Genomic DNA, 18,310 nt, shown 5'->3' with positions numbered 1-18,310 from the left:
GTCTGTTCCTGAAGCACGCCTTACACTGTTCAACCTTTGGTTGCTGAAAAAAACACAATAAAGCAGTGTTTTGAGTGGAAAATAATAGGGACCATCCCTTGTGAGTGAGGCAGTGTTCCCCTCTTCCTCCCTTGAACATTTTATAGAGCATCTGTCTGCAGGATAAATTCTTGAGACTGACTCTGATTCCTGGTGTGAGGACTAGTACAAGATTTTTGTGACAAATTCAAGTTTACTGTTGGAAGGAATTTTTTCTCTAAGTTTTAAGATAGGCATTATGGAGTAGAAATAACTTTACACCAGCTCTAAACAAGCAAAGCTACAAATAAGTCCTAGTATTCAGTGCTAGTGCTGCTGGTTTTTCTGCTCTTTTAGTGCCATATTAGGGTACTTTGTGTTTTGGAAGAGCACTTCTGACCTGCCTTTTGCAACAACAGAGAAAGTGCCTGAGAAAGTTCCATGAAAAACAGCGGATCATACAGTGTCTTTCTAATACTGACAGTGTTTCCTTCTGTTTTGCAAGCTTGCAGGCTGTGTTTGGCATGAATGCTTTTCTTGCTGGAATTTTTTGCGGCTGCATCCAATGCTATTTTTAGATCTGGGCCTGATTTATTTTCTGGATGGCTCTGTTTTATTGGGAAGCTTGTAGCTCTGCTAAAATCCATGTATAGGACCTGTTATTTTAATAAATATTTAAAATAGTAATTACTTTGCAGATTCAAAGAGTACCTAATCTGCTGTGTGAAGCAGTGTAAACTGTAGTAGGGTATTGTGGTATTTGGATGAGTCTCGTTACAAAACTAGGTGTGTCTCTGACATGTTCAGTTTCTTTTATCACAGAATGTAAACTCAAGGGCCTTACAGCAGTGCAACTAATTGTGTTCAAAATATTTTAGTGCCCCTGACTGTTACTCTGTGTGCTCAATTTTGTACATATATGTTGGTATGTAATTCTGTGCATACAGTGGAAATACTGCAATGCTCAAGTAGAAGGAATAGACAATTGATAATTTTTAGAAAGCAGGTGAATTTTAGCTATGTACAATTTTCATCTGTGTGTGTATGCACTTAAGTTTAAGAATGTGGTTCCACTGTACTGTTGAAACTAAGCAGCTGACAAACCAATTTTTTCTGTCTGCCTTATGGCTAGTTAAATTCTGTAAGATTGTATTATATCATTTTAAATTGCTAATTCAAAAGAAGCATTTTTCAAGAGGAAACTGGCTATGAATTCATTGGTTCCCCCACTTGAGTATATTTTTAACTGTTTCAGGAATTATATTTTCAATTTACATAAGGGAACTGAAATATTACACATTTTTAATTTGAAAAAAATAGAAACTATGGTCCAAAGACATCAGAGTTCTGCAGAAATATACCAACTAAGTTTTATTTTCTTATCATTTGTCACTAAGTATAGGAATCATTGTGATTCAAACCCGAAGTAACTTATAATTTTTCTCCCTGGCTGTTGAATGAGCATACGATATTCAAAGTATTGAGTCTTAGTATTAATTTTAAGAGAAAACTTGGCTGGGCAAAATACTGTTCAGAAACTATTAGTAAAAAGTAAAAGGTTGATTTGCATGTATTTTGATGTAGAAACACACACACGCACTCACGTTTTAAAACAAAGGTTAAAGATTAATCCATACTGTGAGCTTTCCAGTTCTTTACTTTTATGTAATGCTTTTTGATGGTTTAAAACATTTTCTGGAAAGAAATAGCAGTACTGACATTCTTGTAACAGTAGAGGGAGCCACTTGTTAACTCTTGAGTGTAAACCTAAACAGTTGCATGCTTGTCCTCCAAAGGAAATATAGAATGTTATGGGATGATGTATGAACATAGTAAGTATTTGCACGGTTACCCTGTCTTAGTGCAAAAGTTCACTTGTGTGTCTTATGGTATTGTTTTAGACTTTCATTGGTATCCTTACTGCTGTATGTTAGGTTTCATTTGCTTCTTGGCTCAGGGACTGTACTTTTCTTTTGTCTGCTAATTGTTTAGGTTTGAGATGCACATGAAATTAGTAGTAATATATTTACCTTTGACGTAAGTTCTTTGAATTCAAAACTGCAGCCAAAAATCTGCTGTTTGGACAATTCTGATTGCCAAAAGTTATGATATCAGTGCATGAGAAATTATATTTTAAAAAAATAATAATCAGAGGTATTACATTAAAAATCAGAGAAGATATTACAGAGACTCACATACCAGGACAAGAGCTGGTTGCCTAGTTTTGCCAAAACTTGGTGGGCAGTAAAGTGGAATCCAAATGCAGAGGCAGGAAGGGGCCAGCTCCTTCGCTGGAACAGTGACTTATGAGCATATGGTACTAAATGATACTGAAGCCACTTTGAGCCTGACTCCTTTATATGAGGAGCATTACTGCACTTTGAATCTAAATGAACACAAGTCAATTGTTTTGCAGAGACAGAAGAAAATTGGGAATATCTGAAAGGCAGAACATGATGGTTTGGCAGTATTTTCTGAGAGGAGGAGGAGATATATTGTGGTTTATAAATACTTTTCTGTGGGAGATCTTTGCAGCAGAGGGCCTTGAATTAAAAAAAAAGCACATCAGAGTCCTTCGCTATATCTCCTACTGGCAGAACACCAATAATATGGATAAGGACATTCTTGACATTCTGAAGTGAAGGGGCATTAAAATAGTAATATTCGACATTCTCTGTGAACAAATGAATGATTTATGTTGCATTTATAGGTAGCCAAGGATTCTTTACATTAGGAAAATAGAATTTGCTATATTTTAACTTTTAACCAATTTTTTATTCTCTTGGCATGCATGTCTATCAGCTGCTGGCACCTAATCTAAATAGAAATTTCCAGAGGTGAATGTAATTTAGTGTGAAACATGTAACATCAACACTCAGCTTCATAATGTTCAGACTTGTTTCCCTTCCAGAGTTGAGCCAGACACCGACTTTTGAGTAAATGAATAAAGAGATAGCACCAAAATTTAAATGGATTAAGACAATGCTAGTGTGATCGTGAAGTTAACGTGTGGAGTCTGTACTGATTCATTGTGTGCACACAATTATTTTTGTTGCAAACCATTCAATACATTAATTTTGACTAAAAGTTTTTACTGCTCTGATTCATAAGTGGTATGTGCTGTAGTGGCCTAAAACATTACCAGTGGTATTTGCAGGAGATTCACTTAAGCTACCCTTGCTACTGCAGGACTGCTGTGTGTTGGTTTCTCAGTTGTCACAGCTGGTGTATTGGTTTAAACTGCTGTAGGTCATGAGTCAGAGCCCTCAGTTTTCTGCTGTCAACAAAAATCAGAGAAGATATAGTAGCTAGATGGTTATCCTTTGTTTTAGAGCATCCATCAAAGCCCTACTTTATAAATGGAAATCAAATTAAGCTTTCCAGTATTACAGCAGCTATGAGTTTTCCAAATTATGATGGATTGAAATAATTCATGCAAAAGCCCAGGATATCTCATCTGTCCCATCTGGTGGGCTTAGTCTCTGGGCCTTTCAGGGACATAATTCAAATGTTTCTGGTAGGAGATGAATGTAATTGCTGCTTGAGGAGCTGTTTGGGAGGGGAGGTTATGATTTCTTTTAATATGATATTTAATTATATACAAATAATAAAGCAGCTTAAATAAGTTTGTAATGCTCCTGTAAAAATGTTATGGCCCTTTATTTCTTTCCTCACTGATAGGCTCTTGCTTGTCTCTTCTTTGTACCATAATGCACTAATGGGGAGTGATACATGGTGAGAAGGACATAATTGGAGTCTGCCTTAAATTGTGTGTATCTGTTCATAAGCCCTTAGGTGGGAGGAGAAGTAGTGGAGAGTTAGCAGAGTTGCTAATGGTTAGTCAGTGCTGTAGTGGCAGTGACAGAAATAGAATCTCGTTCTTTTTTCCGCCATCTAAAGTATACATGACACCTTCTTGTTACTAGGACTGCTATTTAGTTGTGGTGGCTATGGATTAAATACTAATGTTGCATGCACGTATTCTCTCCCTCCTATGATATAAAGGGTAGGTGTACTTTGAGAGTTTTTTAACATAGTATCTCCTAATGCTGTAAATATACAGTAACACTCATAGACAAAATGAATTCAGCTAAATTAAAGAAGGCAAACTGCTGGGCAAGGAGATCAAAACAGGCAGTAAAGTTGTGTGCTGTTCTACTTAGAAAGGTCTTTCCAGTCCAAAGGATGACATCCTTACACAGTAAAGTGAATAGTTCTGTACTCTGCTATAAAACTATTCTTTAAAAAAGTATGAAAATTTGAAGTTATGAAGGTTTCTTGCTGGGCAAAACAAGCACAAAGTCTGTTAGAATCTTGTTGTTAGTGAATGCAGACATGGAGCAGAATGTCTGATCAGGTATCAGTGTGCAGAAGGGTGGGAAATACGATAAGCAGCGTTTAGCAGAAGTCTGAAACAGAGTGACTTGGTATATGGAGCAAGTTCTGTTCTACCAGTTTATTTGAAAAATGTATTTGTATTTTAGAATATGTTGTGTCCTTGAGTTATAACAACTTGCCATAGACAATGCTATTGTCTCACTCTGTACAGACTGTACTTGTGGAAGGAGCTGGGTGTCCTACCGCACAAGTTTAACAGGCTTAAAATTTTACACTAACTTTTGATCTGAGTAAACTCCTTTCTGAGAATTGTCTGTTCTACTAATTGATTTGACACTACGCTACTGAACAATCTTGGAAATAAGTGCACATTTTCTGTTGTACATATTTTAGGGGAAAAAATGGCATATATACTGTGTGGTTCTTATTTTATGCGGCTATTGGCTTTAGAGCGTGTGAAGGTCTGTATCAGGACTTATCATCATGCAGCTCATCAGGGTAACATTTGCAATCCCTGCACTTGCAAAAAGGTGAAGCTGCTTCCAAGACTTCCCTGCTAAGACAGGAAAAAGAGTAGAAAGTATTTCACCATCTCTTTACGGAGTTGTAGGGGAGAAAATATAGAGATGCTGTGAAAGGCTGCAAACTTATTTGTGTTCCTCCTTCAACCAGCTTGTTCCCTGAAGCTTTCTGCAAGCGTTCTATTGAAGACATCTGTGATACCCCACTCCTCCTTGACTCCTAAAGCAAGACTATGCACTGACAAGGTAATTTAACTCACAGGTGAGCAGAATATATACTGCAATGATTGGCAGGTGTTATGATGGAAACACCTGACAGACCCAGCTGAATTAAGGTTGTGCTACGCCATGTAGAAGTAGTGAAGTAAAGTAGAAAAGTAAAAGACAAGCCATGTCATGAAGACTCACCATTCTGAATTGAAAATTTAAAGAAGTGGGAGGATCATGCAGGTGTATGAAGAGTTTGATAGCTGTTTTTTCATGTAAGGTTTGGGGGTTTTCCTCTAATTTCGTAGTCATCTTGTAGTTTTGATTGTTGTTTTTTATAGCTTCTTCTTGTTTTAGTGATCTGAGTAAGCCTATGAAGTTTTATGTTTGATTCTAGTGTACCAGTGACTGATTAGCAGGGAAAGAAACTAAGCCAGTAATGGAAAACCAGAATTTCGAGCTTGAAAATGTACAACCAACTCTTAATTTATAAGGACAATTTTTAATGGAATGTTTTTGTATACCTATGCAAGTCCATTTTCATGTTGGCCTTAGTCATCTTGCTATATCTTAAATAGCGAGCTATACCATAACGTTTTAGTGGGGAAAAGAAGTAGATATTTATGGTTTATTTATAAATAAGCTAGCAGGTTGTTGTTTAGACCAATTATTCCATTATGTTGGTCTGATTCCCCATGAGAACTCCGTTTCAGGGTAGAATTCATTTAAAAATAAAAATACCTAGTGAAAGTTTTGCTATGATTCTCATTGGTATCTTCACGTGCCTAAATACCATTTGTGCTTGTTAGATGTAATATTTCTTTCCAAGCCAGATATAACCTATTAGCACACTTACTTGAATGAACTTTTGCCTGTGTATGTTTTTCCAAAGACTTAAGTAGACTGCCATCGAGGAGCCCTAAAACTGTTCCTTTATCAAAATGTGGTGCCATGAACTGCAGTGATGGGTTACTGTTAAACTATTTACAAAAGCTCTTTGTAGGTAGAAATCTATTTAAAGGTGCTGTAGAGCAAAATATTTACAGACTAATGATAATTCTTGTGACATACAGAGGATTCTTCACCTGTAAACTCTAGAGAATTATTACTGAGAAGTACATATTGTTACTTCCATTGATGGATAGAGGAATTAAAGGGCAAAAAAGTCAAGGGTTTTGCAGAAACAGGTCTGCTTAGGCAGTATGGAAAACCTGCAGTTTGAATCAGTAATAAAGAAAATAATAGGAAAAAAAATTTGTAGAGAAAATACAGTTTGTACTGTTTGGGTTATCTTCACAACATTTCCAAAACTTTGTGGGGTGAAAAAAAAAGTGTGTCTGCATCACTATATATAATATACATGTAGTTGTTGCCTGGTAATATATAGACACTCTCTAAGTGAGTAATACACTATGCATTTTCTTTCCCTGTTGTGATTTTGTGTTTAATCAATATAATAAACCTGTTTAATAATTTTTAAGGAGGACTTTTATGTGCATTTGAGGAAATCAAACCAGCTGAGCTTAATTTTCTTACCCTTCTCTTTTCTGCTTTTCAGTAGGGATGATATTCATTCAGCTATTAGTCATGGTTGGTTGAGGTTTTTTCCAGTTTGTTTTTTTAATCTAGAATAATTTTGTGCACAACATAAATATTTCCTTACTGCCAACTCATCCCATTTTAATGGACAGTGCTCCAGGAGTTTCAGCTTCTTTCAGTCTCCCTGACTCTCTGTCCTTAAGATACAGAAGAAAGCACTACAGAATTTTCAGAAGTGTATGGGTACATAAGAACCTCTGAAAGACCACAATGCTTCAAGAACTTTAGAAAGTGTGACTTTAGTACCTAAGTACTTAGGTTTTTGAAAAGCCCATCTTTTGCATTCATATAGTATCATGAAAATGTGACTACCTCTGGCAAGGAAAATCAGATGTAGATTTACAGTAGGAGGAAAATGTACTTTAGGTCCATGCCATTAGCACCATCTGGAGCAGTACTTGCTACAGGAATACAGAACTGCAGCCACGTGGCTGTGAAACATTTGCATGTAAACTGTCCCAAATGTGGCTACGGGTTGTTGCAATATCTACTGTACTCAGAGACAGTGGAAAAACAGGGCTGATTTCGCAGTAATGAAACCACGGACCTGCTAAACTTCCTGGATGTAGTTCCAGTTCTGATCATTATTAAACTTGCTTTAATGAAGCTTCAAAGCTTGAAGGCATAAACACGAAGTAGGTTGTACTACAGCAGCTGCAAAGGAACAAGCAGTCTAGGTATGGGGGGAATGCTCTGATGGTTTCATTGCAATTGTTCATGCAGGCCAAGATTGTTTTTAGAGGGTTCATCGTGTGTTTGGTGTTTAAACAAATGAGCCCGTGAGAAAGTTATGAGTCCTAAGATACTGAGCATCAGGACTAGTAGTTGTCACTTGCTGGCATTAAAGGTCGTGAGTTCAGTATCTTGTTGCAGAGACCGACACTGAAATGCTTTCACAGAAAGCACTTTCAAAGTGTCTGGTTTTATCTAAACGTAGCACAGGATGATACTTTTCCAAAGCAGAAAGAGCATTTCCAGTATGAAGCATGCCATAGCGCTGTTCCGAATGTCTTTGGCACATTAAATATACTGGTGCTTTGATCTTAGATTAGTATGAAATTGGAGCCCTCTTGGCCTGAAAGAGATTCTTGACAAACTACTTATCACCTTCATGTACTTTGGTTTTGCTGATGGTTTCCAGGCCCTTAGTTCATCCTCTACCATAACTCCTTTTACCTACCGCTGCTGTTCAATGCAAAAGTGAGCATAAATGTTTACTTGAAACTTCAATACAAAGCTTTTTTTTTTTTAAATAAACTGTTGTGGTTTTAAAATACAAAACGAGCAAGCAACAGTGCTTGCATAAAAGTGAAGTAACAACCATGGTGATTTGGTGTGACTGACAGTGCCATTAATCTGCCTAGCCTGGCAGTTGGGAGGTAAACTGCTTCCAAGTGTCTCTTTAGGAATTCCCCTCTGTTTAACCAGTGACAAAGAAATGATGGTCCATTTAACTATGAAGGTTTCTCTACCAGCTGCCTCTGTATTTATTAGCACAGTTTCTATTACACAAAAATAATTTATAGTAAGTTGTATCTGATTACAGAAGTGTTTTGTGATATTTTCTGTTTCTTGTGAATTGTTTAATATGAAGCAACCATGCAGAAATGCTTGGATGTTTGAAGTTAGTGAGGCATTTAATTAAGTTGCAAGAGCCATTGCACTTGCAAATGAGATATTGAACATGCCACTTATTTCATCGTGAAACAAAATCAGTTGTGGATTTAAAGAAAAGACTTGCAGACAAGCATGTCCTAAATTCTAGAGGCATCGTAACTGATCTTTTTGGTTTATTTTGGAAATGCCCTAATAATGTTTTAACCAGTGTAGTAGAACAAATCTTTTTAGTATTTCCACCCTTGATTCTGCTTCACTTGGACCAAAAAAACCCCATCTCTTCCTTTTTCTATGTAATGAAAGCCTGTAATACATTTTTAAAAAAGAAAATAAAAATGTTTTGTAGGGAGTGTCTTGTTTTCTGGTGCAAGGTGCATTTTGGAGGAGGTAATTTGGGTTTTTTTAGGGCTTGTTTTTTGGTCTGGTGGGGATGGGGTGGTGTTTTTTTCTTTTGAGAGAATGAGAGAAGGGATCTCTGTGTGTTATTCCTGTGGCCTACAAAAGTGCCATGTGTGGGTTTTGAGTTCACACAAACTGGGTTAATCTGGGACTCGCAAAGGGCATATGGCCTTGGCAGGAGCATATGGTCTGGAAGAGGACATTCATTGTAGTGCTGCTGAACCTTCCCAGCTGGTTTATCTACGGGAGTTCACTGGGGAAGACTGCATATATACCTGAGGAGTCGGTATAAGGTTTCATTATTTGAGCCAGGACGCTCAGCTCCTGTTGTAATCTATTTACTGGAACTATTTTTTCTCAAAAAATAGGTCATAAATTAAAGAAAAACGCTGGCCACAAAGGCAATCCTCAGAATTAATTCACATGACAGTGAAATAGCTATTTGGGAAGCTTATAGCCTTGTGAATTTCATTAACAATGTCTGTTAAATACTCTAAAATTTCACTTTAATATCATAGATAGCTGCCCAGTCCTGCAGTTTTTATTCACCTAACTTGAATAGGACTACATTCTTGTTTGTTTTTTTTTCTTTAAGCTTGGAAAAGATTGTCCCAATGACTGAATTTTTTCCAGTAAATGTATTATTGGAGAGGCTGATGATGTTTGTGATGATTCTGTACGTTAGTTCTGTTTGGCCCACTGTTTGTCTGTCTACTCAGTGGCAAACCTAAGGTCTTGAAATAGAAAATAAAAAACCCCCGAATTTAATTTGTAGAATGAAGGCATCCATCTGAAAGAGCCATGTTTGTTCACTCCTTATAACATTCTAAGCATAAAAAAAAAAAAAAAAAATTACCCTTAGATATTTTTTTTCCAACCTATAGTAACTTCTGCTTAACTTCAAATACTTATGTAGAGGGTTTGAATATTCATGTATCTAAGTAAATAAAACAGTGTAGCTTTAGGGATCCTTCTGTACTGGTACACTTTGTAGCTGTATATATGCAAGTTAGGATTCAAGATTCCCCATGGAACACAGTAACTGCAAAATCTTACTGTTACTGAAACCAAAATAAGGCTCTAAGCTTGTGTTTCAGACCCCAAGATGATTTTCCAGAACCTCCCTTTGATGAGGGACATAGGAGAAAGAGAATTCCTCATGTATAAATACAAGAATTTTCATACCTAAATTCTTGTTTCCATGAATATCACAATAATATGTCTATACAGCTCTTCTTTGCAGAGCAGCATAGATAACATCTAGTATGGTTATTCCTCCTCTTTCTTTTTTTTTTTTTTTTTTGAATGATCTTAATGCCTGTTTTCATTTACTTTGCTTTTATCAGTACTCATGTTCCTTACGTTCTCTGTAGTAAATGCTTTTGTGAGGTCTAAGCATGTTTGGTGAAAGACCTTAACTGTCTTTCGTTCTCCCAGCTGTTGAATTTGGTTAACAATTAGTGTGAGATAGGGCCCAATTTTGCTTACTAAGTCAATATAATAATAGATTAATTCAGGTTGGGAAGGACCTCAGAACATCACCTAGTCCAACCTCTTACTGGAAGTAGGGTCAACTGCAAGATCAGGCTGCCCAGGGCCTTATCCTGTTGGGTCTTGAAAACCTCCAAGAACTGAGACTAGGGAATTTGTTCCACTGCTTGGCTGTCCTCCTCAAGCTCAAAATATTAATATTTTTTTTCCTCTATCCATCTGACCCTTTCCTGATTCAATTTGTCTTTTATCTCCCATTCTTCCTCCATACATTACTGTGAGGGGCCTGCTTCTGTCTCCTTGATAACCTCCTTGTGGGTACTGGGGGACTGCTATCAGGTTCCATCAAAGTCTTCCCTTCTCCTCCAGGCTGTGTCAGTGCTCTTTCATCTGCCTTTCCTCACAGCATGAGTACTCCAGGTCCTGGCTGTCTTGGTGGTCCTCTGCTGAACTCTCTCTCTCCAGTTTATCAATGTCTTGCTTGCTTGGAGAACCCACAATGGGTCACAGTATTTTGGATGCAACCTAATGAATGCCAAGCACAGGGGAGACAGTCGCTTCCTTCAGTCTGTGAGCCTGTTCCTGTTAATGCAGCTCAGGATGCTGTTGACCATCTTGGCTGCTACAGCACGCCATAGGCTTATGTTCAGCTTGCTGTTAAGCAGGATCCCCAGCTCCTTTTCAGCACAGCTGCTCACAGCCAGACAGTCCTCAGCTTGTATTCTTGCCCAGGGTTGTTCCATCCCAAATGTAGGACCCTTCACTTGTCCTTGTTGAATTTCTATAAGGTTCCTGCTGACCCAAGCCTCCAGCCCAAGTCTCTCTGGATGAGACTCTTGCCCTCAAGGCTGTTGACTGTTTTCCCCCAATTCAGAGACACCAACCAAGCTGCAAGGTTGGTTTTTTGGGGGGTTCACACTGAAATTTTTTAAGCTAAGCTTACAGTACAGTTGAAAATATTGAAGAGATTTCTCATTGTTATTTTAGTCTATGGAACTGCCTGTTTGGATGTGATTGTGAAAATGTTTTCTGAAATTCTTCAAGGAAGTTTCTTGTGAAGCAAAACTTCAGTTGAGAAGCGTGACATGTTTCTATGCAGAAACAATTGAACCAGCTTTTTTTTATTAGTAGGATCATCTTTGCATGTTGTTTTTACGTACGTAAAAATTAGTTGGTAGACACAGTTGCAGACACAGCATATCCTATATGTTATCAAAAGGAAATAATCTTCATTTGCAGCATTTTAATTTGATTTGGTGTTTTCAGAACGGCCAGGACATGCAAAACCAGGAGGTCACACACACAGAAAACCTGCATGTCAATGTAAAAGCTTCAGCATTCCAGTCCTTTGGCAACAGCAAATCCTGCCAATGAAAACTAGCTAGATACAGAAGTAGAACAAATCAACAGGAAATAGCCCATGAAAAAGTTTCCAACAGAAAGCCATTGGGATTTTTCAGCACAGTGAGTATAAATTTTACTGTTTATATGCTTGTTTCGTCATCAAGGTAGATCTGGGGAAGACAAGATCTGCTTAATGGTAACACAATTAGCAAATGGTATGGAAATGATCAATGTTCCGTGTATTACCATTTTGCTTTTAACTCAGACTTTTTGAGACATTCTTTGCCTGTCTTGTGTGCTGCATTTGTTAATTAACTCCATCTGCTGAAAGTCTGGTCTGGCAGTTTAATAATATAATGAGTTGCTTTATTAAAGAACTGTGCTTGAAAGTGCTACTGTTGGTCATAACAGAGAATTTAAGGCAAATATACTGGGGAAATATCCTCATTTTGCTGGTGATGTTAAATCTTAACCTATTATAGCTATAGTTCTCCACATTTGAGATTTAAAGGAAATGGTATGCCATGCATTTCACTTTGCAAAATACTGTGTTTAACAGAGTAATCTCAATCAAACTAGCCTTGTTCCCTAGGTCATGTTATGGAGTGTAAAGAAATCCACTGAAAGCGTGAAAGGGCTTGAATTCTGCACCTTTGAAACTGCAACTGAAAGAGAAAACTGCTAATAACAAACTTCCCAGCTCCTTGGTGAATTCTTTGAACATGATAATAGAGACATTGGTGTTCTATTTATTAGGCCTTATTCAATATGCATATTCTTCACCACTAAATGCAGAAGGTTTGCCTGGCAGAGTTATGAGCATACTGTTACATTCTCAATGAATATGGGGAAGAAAAGGTGGTAATATTCATGTTCATTGGATCCATATGTTTTAATTTGGTTTAGGGTATATATTGCTAGTGTGTGTGGGGGAATATGCACTATTTGATGTACATCCTGAGGCAAAATGATACCTTGATATAACAGCTTAATTATTCTTATAGAATATCAAGCAAATTTCTGACTTGCTTTTTAGCTGAGGCTTCTTCATTAGGTGTAGTTAATTGTTATTATTAATAACTTTTTAAATACTTAATGTTTGCTCTTCAATGAATCGCTGTGTCTGGTTCTCTAGAAGGCACCAGCATTCTGCTGTGTTCATAATTAGCCTGCATGCTATTATGTAGTTAGTAAAGATAGTTGTACTGTACTTTCATAGAGTTCGTAGCCAAACAGCCAGTAGATTATTTATATATCCTGACGTGTAGATGACAGGCAATTATAGTTCACCTAATAATTTGGATGGTTGTCCTAGGGTCCAGCTTTTTGCATTCTGGGACATGAAATGCTGCAAGCAGTGAATTAGGAGAGCATATGCCATTAAGACCCATCTATTAATAAGTAAATGGCTAGGTGGGAGGTTCCTCTGCCACCTGCACTGATAAAAAAAAGTTTATCAAAAATAGTGGAACCTCACTGGTAGGAAATATTAACATTGACTTTCTCTTGCATCCATTTCCATTTATCAGAAAAATTGAAAACCTTTTTTAATGTGTAAATACCTGTGCTTAGTAGCGGTCACCTACCAAAATTTTCTGTGACAAAGTTGAGCTTTGTTAACCTCCCATCCCCTGCGTCACTGTTGGGGCCTCTGGCCTTTCCTAAATAAGCTTTGCATATTTGTAGAGAACTACTGAAGTAATACAATTAAAGCTAGATATTGCTGACCTTTTTTATTACAAGGTTGCACATAGAGCTGATTGTGTTAGTCAATGATTTTTAGGTCCTTCTGAGAATTTCTACTTTTCAGGCTGGTTTCCATCTCAAGACACAAAACCATACATTTATCTTCTTTCTTCCTAGATTACTCAAATATATTAGTATTCAATATGACCATAAAACCACGTGTTTAACATCATTAATGTAAGTTGCCATCCTATAAAGATTTTGGCAGTAAAGATTTTGCAAAACTGTCTAGATTGCATATAAATGGCACAGTCCAAGAACGGATTATCTGGTAACCTGTGAATGTTGACAACTAGTTATGTGTAAAGATCTATTGTCAGCCTGCTCTCAGTCCTTTTAGTACTGTACCTGGTCCAAATATAGTATTTTATTTATATATATACACACACATATCATACACATACATATTTGTATATGATAATAAATGCTCTGGTACATGCAGGGTAAAATACAGTAGCCTTATCTGCTGATCTTTTCCCCTATAAATTACGCAAACTTTGTTTGTCAAGGTCTACTCTGTATGCAGCTGGACGGGTAACTTGAGACTTTGTCAGGGTTTTGTGAAGACTAGCAACCCTTGCAACAGAGTAAGTTGTAGTTGGTGAGAAGCACACAGAATTCCCTCCCTCACAAATTCTTATCTACTCTGGGGCCATAGATTATTCATAGTTATAAACTCCTAATTCGAATTGCTCCTTAATTGCTGCCAGAGAACACTTGATTACGAACATACACTGAAAAAAAATTCTATTTGCTGTCATTTAATAATAAAATAACTGTCTTGAGAAGTTGACCTGGACTATAACCATTAAGCAAATCCTGTCTGTAAATAGATGCAGCTGTAATTTTTTTTTTATTTCACTTAAAAGTGCCTAGATGGAAACTAAACTTGGCCTACGTAATTGAGTTTGTAGAGACAATTAGGTTAAGAATTATATTGCAGATTAAAAATAAGGTCCACAGGTTGCTTATTTATGACATAGCCTGACTGTACTGTATCTATAGATATCTACCCTAATGTCTTTTTGATTTCTGGGAATATAATACTTTGTATCAAAAATGTGATTAATTTATATGTTTTAATCTTTACTGACTTCTTTAAATTTATATGAAGAATACATTTGGATATCCCTTACTTCAGAAGACGCCTGTCTCTTCTTAAAAGTATAATCTCTGTCATTAGCTACCATAATGGATCATAAATAAGCAACTTATCCAGACCCCTATAGTTCACTGAAAATTCTGGCTAAAATGATATTTTTGGTAATTGAATATTCAGATATACGCCTAATGGAATTTTCAGAACTGCCTAATTGACTCCTTCCCATTGATTCCAAGGAAAAAATAAGTGCTTTTGGAACACTACCCTCTGCCAAAAGTTTGTTGGGTTTTGGGGTTTTTTTTAATTGAAGAGTTCAGGTTTATATATTATTGGACACATTTTACTTTGGCTACTCCAAGTGTCTCCACAATGTCAAGGCAATATTTATCTGGCTTGACAGAGTTAAAAGGGATTGTACAACTTGACTAATTTACTGACTGAAGTTTTAACAGATGCTTAACTAAGGGTGTATTGTTTGGCATAGATTCAAACATAGTAACTAACTAGAAAACAATGTGAGGGCTAAGGTGATGACTGAAAAGGCCTTCGTTCTCTAAGCTCTGTTCAACCAATCATGTATTACTTAATTTTCTCAGCGTTTAAAGTGACTTTTAGGATGCCACAGGAACATGTATGGCCAAAATGGCCTTTCAGGGGGATTTTAACATCACAAAGCAAAGCAGCTAGATTTTTAAGCAATTGGGAAGAAAAGAGAGTAGTCATCTTGATAAAGCACAAAGCAAGGGAAATTCTATATATACCTACAGTAACTAATCAGGTTCTGATTAATGATTATTATTTTAATAGGAAAATTAATTGTGAAGGGGAAAAAGTTACCTACTTGGAGCTGATTTGCATGTAGATGCTCAGTAATGACATTTGATAGTTCCTGTAGCTAGCCTGTGCCTTGTTATCATGTGGAATAACACTCCTGTTAATGTATCTTGTATTATAATTTTTATCTTTGCATTTGGTTATCTACTTCTTTATAATAAAGTCCACACTGGGCCATGGCCAGGATAATTGAACCTATCTCAAAGGTAACTACGATGTTGCTCAATCACTTGTGTCGTGCAATCTGATTCATGGGAGAGAGGGGTTTGTGCTGACTGAACATCAGTTTTAATCTTATGAATCGCATGTAAGGAATCCTGGAAACTGAAAACTTAAAAGGCCTTTCTTCGAGTGCTCCCTGTTAGTGCACAGATCTTTAGTTATAACAAACTGCAACATTGCTTTGCTTTTTATATTTAATTGCTTATAGACACTTAGAAATATTGGGCAAAATTTTTAGCATGGTGGCTAATTTTTTCAAGTTAAACGTGACAGATAATGGTAAGAACGGTGAGTAAATTTTTCTTTCAGGTGACTGTGCAGATGCTTTCTTCACACATGGGTATTTTTTTCTATACTTCAGTCTCTTTGTAAATCTATGAAGGAAATGTAACTGAGGTCTTTCAGTTCTGCTGAATACTTTGCAAGAAAATGACTGACAAAAAAAAAAGTTTTATGAATAACGAGATTTTCTTCCAGGAGATATTGTTTGAAAAACCACTGCTGTAGGGAAATTGTCAATTTACATGCTGTTCTACAAAAATTCTTTAACCAGTAATCAACAGATCTGGTGTTTAGAAAAATGTACCACCAGCTGTAAGAATTCTGTTTTTAAAATCAAGGGTAAAACAAAATAACAAAATTACGTGCTAAACTAAACCTAAGCAAAATGTATCTGTCAGTTCCAACACTTGCTGTTCTTAATTCCAGCCTGGTGTCTGAGTGAAACCTCTAGTCATCCCTTCCAAGCTGAATGAGATTGGAAGGACCAGGGAAGAAGAAGTAAGGGGGGTGGGGGGGGGTGGGGGAGAAGTGCTTATAAACGACAATATTCATATGAGTCCTTAATGGGGTTTTGGCTGGAGAAAATGTCATCCCTTGCCCAGGGGGCTATCAAGACTCAGATAGGCTTTGTATCTTTTTTTCTCCTTTTGCTTTTTACTCTAGTGGAAGAGCAACAGGGTGGCATCCTACATGTTAAATCAGTTCATAGACCAGTAAGAATGAGAACAATATGCGTGCAGTACTAACAATAAAGAATTATACTAATACTGATCAAGGCTCAGTGCAGGTGTACATGGGAAATGAAAGTTGTGTTGTTATTTTCAGCTATAATTCTGTGTAACAGTTTTACCTGTACAAACCTAGCAAAACAGTTTGGCATAGGACTGAGTTAGAATCTAGAAAGAACAGTACAGCAAAAACATGGTAACTGAATGGTTAAGGGTCTCTTGACCCGTAGTGAAGCATGATATTTTCTTAATGTCTGTATAAATCAGCCCTATATTTTTTTGTAGTGGTTTCAGTTGTTAAGGATGAGATCAGCAGGTCTTGTCCCACACTTAAGGAATTTAAATATTGGTTGAAATACTTGGTTTTCTTTAGTGCATTCCATTGCAGAGCATCTTGTTTTGCTTTTGCCTTTCCCACTTCCTTTCAGATTTGTATGAGCGGCCTACAGGCTTGTTCAGCATTTCAAAGGGGCAATATGATTCCCAGATCAGAATGGTGTCAACAGGAGACAGTCTGCCTAGTGTGATTTTTTTGTAAGTTGTTTCTTTGTTTACACTGTTAAATGAGAAGGGGGGGAGGAGGGAGGGGATCCAATTGCACACAATTGGCTCCAGTAAATACCAAGTGACAGTAAATGCCTTGTTTATTGCCTGAGGAAGGCTGGTAACTTGCTGAATTTCCATCGAGGCTCCTTCATAAAGGAGCAGGGCTCAGATCTCCCTTGGAGCTGGTTATGCAATTGATGGGGCAGGGTTTTGGCTTCTGGAGCAGCAGGCTTGCATAACATGGTTTATAATCCAGCGCTCCCTTCCCAGCCTGAAAGGACATTTTTCATAAGGCTTTTTCTATAACAAAAACTGGTTCCAGATTTTTACACAATTACTGAAATAATGGTACCCTAACTCTTAAAAAAACCTCTTGTACAAGAGATTCTTGACCTGAACTTTCTGTGTATGGGGCACCTCTTTTTTTCAAATAATGAATCATTTATAAGATCATTTTTTTTTCATACCATGAAGGCAACTTTGTCTTTTATTAGCAAACAACTTCTTGATACAACACTGAAGAAATTTAATTGCGCCAACTAAGCATTTACTGGCGGTCTTAACACAAGCTGGTTTCTGAGAGTTTAATTTTTCTTATATGACCTATATATGAAAGAACAGGTGACCAAACCTGCAACTAGAAGGTTTAGCCTGTGTGCTTGGAAGAGGAAGGCCTGAATTACAGTATGATATTAATGCCACAAAGATGTTTGTGGAGATGGCTGCAGTGGTTACTTAAGGACAATGGGAATTGGGATGTCTTGTTCTTTATTGCAGCCTAAGGGCATGCATTCTTCTTGCTTTAACAAGAAACTTCCATCTATTCTTCTTCAACTCCCCTCAAAACATATGCTACCCATCTCCAGATGCTTGATTACTCTCTGCATGTTTCTGCCTTTACAGAAATGTATGCATCTCCCTTGTAGCTTGGTCAAAAATTCTAGAGCAGCCAGTGGGTGGTATTTACATGTTGCTGTCCAGGTTCTACACTGCTGTGTGGCCTGTCTGTGCAAATTTATATTGAGAGTCTTTAGGGTCAATATGAGGACTCATGCAGCATAAGGTGGCATAAATGATTATATTATTATTTTATCTTCTATTTCATAGAGTAGAAGACAGACCTGTAGGAAAAAATGTGTAGATAAAATCTCTCTGGGAACTGGAAGCAGGCAATCTAATATTCTTTCCCTCCTGTTCCTGAACTGCCTTACTGAATCTTCGTGCCCAGCAAGAACAATGTTCCCAGTTTGTTACAAATCTGGGGGTTCTCTGGGTACTCTTCAGTTAGGAGCTGGTGACTTGGAAAGAGCTAAAGT

Source organism: Falco naumanni, chromosome 15, assembly GCF_017639655.2.
Source record: "Falco naumanni isolate bFalNau1 chromosome 15, bFalNau1.pat, whole genome shotgun sequence".
Lineage (NCBI taxonomy): Eukaryota > Metazoa > Chordata > Aves > Falconiformes > Falconidae > Falco > Falco naumanni.
This window is presented reverse-complemented; position numbering follows the sequence as displayed.